Source organism: Triticum dicoccoides, chromosome 4B (genome assembly GCF_002162155.2).
Source record: "Triticum dicoccoides isolate Atlit2015 ecotype Zavitan chromosome 4B, WEW_v2.0, whole genome shotgun sequence".
Taxonomy (NCBI): Eukaryota; Viridiplantae; Streptophyta; class Magnoliopsida; order Poales; family Poaceae; genus Triticum; species Triticum dicoccoides.
In genome coordinates, this window is record NC_041387.1 from 425121122 (window position 1) to 425127538 (window position 6417).

Genomic DNA, 6417 nt, shown 5'->3' on the forward strand with positions numbered 1-6417 from the left:
GGGGAGGTTTGAGAAGGGAGAAACGCAGGAAAGTGGTTCAAAAAACAGAAGGCAAAAGCAAAAACACTCACGACATTTACACAAAAATATTAAACAAAAGGCCCACGGCCAGAGTTCATTACACCCTAAACAACCCCCAGTGGGTGGGTGGACCTGCTACTTAACAAATTCTGTATAAAGTGTCTCAGGCATCTGCAGTGCCATGTCGCGACATCGACGGCTCTCCCCTGGCAGCCTCCGGGTCCGGCGAAACATCGGTGTCCTCCTCGGCATCCGTGTCGCCGTAGATGCCCGTCTCCTCCGAGATCCCCTCCGGGTCATGGAGAAGCAAGCCGTAGTCGTCACCATCCACGGCCCTGCCGTCTTCCGTCCGCTCTGAATGGAACTCGTCGTGGAAGGCGAACTCGGCGATGTAGCTAGCTCGGGAGGCGATCCGGCCGGCCTGCTCCTGCAGCAACTACTCCGAGCCGGCCCGTTGGCCCATTAACACATACAGCTAAAGATCCGGATGCCAAGACAGCGCAAACCGAAGCGCCATCTCGAGCGGCGGAGATGCGCCACTCGCCAAGCCGGTCCGGACCCACCTCCAGCCAGCGCGCCAGGCGTGTGAAGCTGCTCGGCACGGTGGAACCCGGCCAAAGGGCCGTCATCATCGCGGTACCGACCCGGGACAGCTGCTCCATCTGTGTCCCTAGGACCCGCAGGCGGGCCTCAACAGCGGCGATGATCTCTGGGAAGGTCCAGGCTATCCGCGGATCCGTCCTAGACCCAACAACGTCGGTCGAGTCGCACTGATAGCGGACGGCTTCCTCCGCCAGCCGATGCGTCTCCAGGAAGGCCCCTGCCGCAAAGAAAGAAGCAAGTTAGAAGAACAATAAGGAAGAAAAAATCGGGTCCCGACCCGGCAAGCTACAAGAAGCAGCACTTACTGGAAAAGGACTCTTCCAGGTGCTGTGCCTCAAGCAACGTACCACGCTCCTCCCGCTCCATGGCGCGGTCACGCTGCTCGAGCGCCTTCTCCAGATTGGCCGCCTTGGCAAGGGCCGCCTTCAGCTCGGCGTCCTTGTCTTCGGCCGCCTTGTCGGCTGCCTCACGGTGGCGGGCTTCGTCCTCACGGGCCCCCTCGGCCATGGTGACCTGCCCCTGCAGGCGCTCCACCTCGGCCTGGAGCCGGCCCTTGTTGTCGGCCAGTTGGCCGCGCTGCTGGTCCGCCTCCACCAGGGCCCGCTGTGCCTCCGCGACCTTGGCGGCTTCCACCTTGAGAAGCTCCACCTCGGCCTCAACACGACTCTTGTGACCCGCCAGCTGCTCATGCAGCCGGTCGGCCTCGTCAAGAGACCGCCGGGCCGCGGCCGTCTCCACCCTCGCCTGCGCCGCCTCCACGCCAAGACGGCCGGAGTCGGCAACAAGCCGGTCGTAATGATGACCGGCCCGGAGCAGCCGAGTCTGCCAAGACAGCATGTCAGCTGTGAAAAAGAAGGAATCAGCAGAATAAAAGGGCAAGACATAAGATTTGGCCCAATTGTTACACAATTGGACCGAATCTCGGGGGCTACACCCAGTGGGTGTGCTTGCGCGCCCCCACTAAAAAAGAGCACAAGAGTACCTGCGGCGACGCGGAGCTCCTCCTCCTTAGCGGCAAGCTGCTCCACGAGCTCCTGGTGCTTGCCTAGGAGATGGTTGTAGGTGGCAACTCAGAAGGCGTAAAGATGCTGAAGAAATCAGAAGTCAAATGCAAGGCCAACGCTCTAGAAGATCCGACCCAACTACTACATAGTTGGCCCGGATCTCGGGGGCTACACCCAGTGGGTGCGCTGGCACGCCCCTACAAAGAAGAAATTACAAAGAAGCAAAAAGATTTACCAGCACGGCGCGCTTCAGGTCGTGCATCCGTTCCAGGTCGCGCTTCGCTCCACCTCGGCCTGGGCGAAGGCCTCAAGCCGCTCCGTCCGACCCCGCAGGCGGCGGCTGACGGCGTCCAGCACCGCCTCCTCCTGGGTCTGGGGCACGAAGACAGTGGCGCCCCCGCTTCACGCCGGCTGTGGCACGGCAGCTCGGCGCCCTCCCTGCCGGGGCACCAAGGCGTGCCCCCCACTGGCCGCTTGCGACGCGGCCAGCACCTCCTCCGACAACCCTCACGGCGCCGACGACGATCCGGACGCCGGTACCCCCTGCGTCGCCACCTCCGGCACCACCGCCCACAGCACCTCTTCCAAGATGACGACGCCTCCACCACCATCAGCCCCCGTGCGCTCGACCACGTCGGCCTGCGGTGGGGTGTCATCCCCCACCTCCACGACCTCCTGGTCGAGGATCACCGCCTGAGCCCGGCGTCCACGGCCGCGCTCCCTCACTAACGACGGCTCAAAGACCGTTGCCGCCACCACCGTACCCTCCGGCATCACACGCTAGGCTGGCTCCATGCTGCCGCCGCATCGGTCCAAGCCCGGACCGCCGCCGCCTCCAGCTCCGCCTCGGCCTGGTTCCTGTCCCGCCAGGCCAAGGCCTCAGCGTCGTTGGGATCCAGGCCGAGGTCCGAGTCGGCCCGCCTCTCCACCTCGCCCTGCTCGGCGAGGTTGGACCGGCTCCTGTGGAACGCGGCCCCTTCGGCGGCCGCGACCTCCACCGCCGCCCTTGCCAGCGTGATTGGCGACCTGAAGAAGAAGGCAGAATGAGCAAAAAAGAAGCAAGACTAGCTCGAAAAAACCCAGGCACAAAGCAAGAAATGAAGCTTACCGCGTCAAGACTGGGACCGGGGCTGGCCTCTAGTGCCCGCTGCCGCGCTTCTTCTTGGCCGGCCTCCCGGCCACCGCCGGGTCTGCCGTGCGCTTCGAGGCCTGGGGTCACGGCGTGACGCTGTCTTTTCCATGAGGGCGGCTCGGCGCCGCCCCGTGGGAAGAACCGGCTCCGCCCGCGTCGCCGCCTCCCCCGCCCAACGCCACTACACCAACAGTCGGCGTCAGCATCGCCCGCAGCGCGACACGATCAACAATTCAAATGAAGAAAGAAAGGTGCAAGACTTACCTGTGCGACGCCCAGCGCCGGCGTCAGACTCGGTCACTCCTCCTCGCCGAGAGCCGCGGGCTCCTCTGGCACCGCCGGCGCGACCTGCGACGGAGCCCGGGCATAAGGATGCCGAACCGCATTCAAAAGAATCTCCCGCGTCGCATCAGGGCGGATGAGAAGATGTGCGGCAACAAAATAAGAAGACCAAACACTAACGTGCGGCGCCGGGTTCGCCTGGCTGTACGGCGCCTTGCCAAACCGCCAGTCCTCTCCAAGCTTGGCCTTGGAGATGTCGTTCACACCATGCGCGACCTGCTCCGCGGATAGCCACGTCGACCCCATGCGATTGGGGTCCTGCAGGCCGATCATATCGCTGATGAGGCAGGAGCGCCTCTGAAGCGGAAGGACCCGACGGGTGATGAACGCGGCAAGGAGGTCGGTGCCGGTGAGCCCCTCCTGCATCGTCATCACCGTCACCCGCTCGCAGAGATTGACGATCTCCTGCGACGGGCGCTGGTGCGAGTATCCCCAGTTCGTCTTCGCCCGCGGTGGCGCGATGGTGAAGGGCGGAAGGTTGATGTGGTCCGTGCCCTGGTTGCGTACGTAGAAGAAAGAGTTCTGCCACTTGTTGGTAGAATCCTCCAGCGGGACAGATGACGGCGGCACCGCAGTCGGTGAACTCCCCGGCCGACGAACCCTGCTGCTTCAAGGAGAAGAAGCGTGCCCAGAGGTCGATCATGGGCTCGATCCCCAGGTATCTCTCATAGAGCGTGATGAAGCCGGAAAGCTGCACGATGGCGTCGGCGCCAAGATGATGCGGCTGGAGCCCGAAGAACTCCAAGAACGCGCGGAAGAAGGTGCTCGCCGAAAGCCCAAATCCGCGCTCGAAGTGCGTGAGGAAGACCACGTACTCCTGCTCCTCAGGCCGAGGCCTCTCCTCGCTGTGCGGCAGGTGAACACCGACGTCCGTCTCCCACGGCAGTCGCCGCGACGCCCGGTGCCGGGTGATGTTGTCGGCGGTGACGTTCGAGCCCATCCAAGAGCCCGACGGCAGCGACATGACCAGAAGAAGAGGAAAACGAAGACGGACGACGAAGGAAGCTTTGCTTGGAGCAGCGGGCGCCGCAGTGAGTCGGTTGCAAAGGGCAGGGCGAAAGTAGAGGGACAGGAGGGCGCGAGCGAGAATAATGTCCGCCGCCCCCCTGCCCCCCCCCCCCGATTTATAGCCCCCGGTTCAAACTAGGGGGAGTGGGATAATCTGCACACGCCCGTTCCACTACCCCACAATAAGTGTGCATGTACACGCGTAGTAACTGATCGGGGAAGTGTAACCGACCCCTAGACGCTGCAATAAATCCGTGCGTGTGGGCCAAGGGCGCGCGGCGGCGGGCCCCGGCCCGTCGCCCGGTCCCGTCGCACGCGTGGCCTATCATGCCGCTCCGACTTCCGGGAGCCACGTGGCGCCTGCGCGAAGCCCAAGGGATCGCCTCAAGATTCGACGGACTCCTCAGTTCTCACCACGACCGGGATGCCGCGATCCGGTTTCGGATAAAACCGGCACATAGTGGGTGTTGCCGGACCCGGCACTCGCAGAATCCGCCTGGCTAAAGGGGGAAACTACGAAGGCCCACTCATCCGAAGGCGGCGGACCTTCACAGCTTTGGGGACTACTGTCGGGGGGATGAACCCCGGGCAGGCAACGGAACCCGGATCCTTTTTAAAAACAGCGGGGCCCGCATCGCCCCGCAAACCGGCACGCGCCTGGCCAGGTCGCTCGACCCGGCCAAACTCTCCGACCCGGCAAGGTACGTCGACCCGGCCTCAACAACTGGCGCAAGAGAACTCGACCCGGAGCAACCAAGGCTTCCCCAGCAAGCCAGCCCCACCCGTGGCGTCCACGGCAACCCAGCCATGGGTCAGCTCCCGTCCCATCCAGGCCGTACGATGGTACGAGACCTCAACCACCGATGACCAAGACAACGGTGTTTCCACCCATGCATGTGGTCAGCCGGAGCGTGGCAACAGTGCCCCACACCTACTCGCTAACCAAGGTTGGCGTGGCAACAGTGCTCCCGCCCTTACCGCTGACGACAACAAGCGGCAGTCTGACGGAGAGCACTGTACATGACTCGACTCGGCCACGCCCTGACGATCGAGAAGATGGCGCACAGTTCCCCTAGGCAAGCGGGGCCCGCACCTTGGGGAACCCGACGAACCACAAGCCCCCAAGCGGGACCCAACCCGACATCCCGGGCACCGACAATACGGACCCACCAACTCGGCATATTACCATTGTGACCCTGGGTGGGTTGGTCTATAAAACCCCCAGGAACCCACGCCAACGAAGGAGAGAGAGGACATGTAACACAAAGCTGCGTGTGAGAAACAAACAGAGCCAGTGAGCATAGGACTAGCCACCCAACGGCAACACCGGGGAGAAGGAGCAGCCCAAGCCTCGTCCAGCTTCCTTCCTCCTCCATACAGCTCCAGGAGCAACATTATACTATCGATCATCCAACCACACTCGGCAGGACTAGGGGTATTATCTCTCCGGAGAGCCCCAAACCTGGGTATGTCCAGTGTCCCGCGCCCTCTCATGCCAACCTCGCCTCTGGAGCCCACCAGTGCCCTCGAGCCTCCTTCTCTCTTTAGCCATCCCTTGGCATCTGCCGTGCGCCCACCACGACACTCCCCCTCTCCAGATTGTAATCTAGAGGAAGATATCTGTTCTGAGGCGGATTCAGACACAGCTGACCACTCCTATTTACCATGCAAGGTGTTTTCTCTACCTTGGCATGATGATGTTAGTCATATCATGCATATGTTGCCTTGCAGTGCCTACTTTGGACATCATATATGTCATCTGCTTAGTTTAGACATGTTCTATAATGCCACCTGTTTAGTTTCTATATCATATATGGGAATTATGCAGTCTCATGTCTTTTAGCCAGCCATAATATATGTGAAATGTGCAATGCCATCCTGTTTAACCAAGCATCATATATTTGAATGATATCTTGCCCATCCTTTTCTTCATTACATTTCCATTTGTCGACATTGTTTGTACATTAAACTACTCTTCCTATGAATCAACCATTTGGGTGGGAGATGGAAAAAATCTGGAGTGAAAACAAGGCCTTCAGAGCAGAGAATGCTACCTGTCAAGGAAGATCTCTTGTTGGGTCCCGATAGCTCCTTGGAGATGGATTCAAAGACAGATGACCAGTCCTACTACCCCACCAAGGTGTATGCTCTAACTTGGCACGGTTATACTGCTCATATCATGCATATGGTGTCTTGCATTGCATAGTTTAGACATCATATACACAATATTCAACACCATGTTCTTAGTTCAGACATCATATCGAATGCCCTCTGTTTAGCATATAATCAAATATGTGAATTGAATCA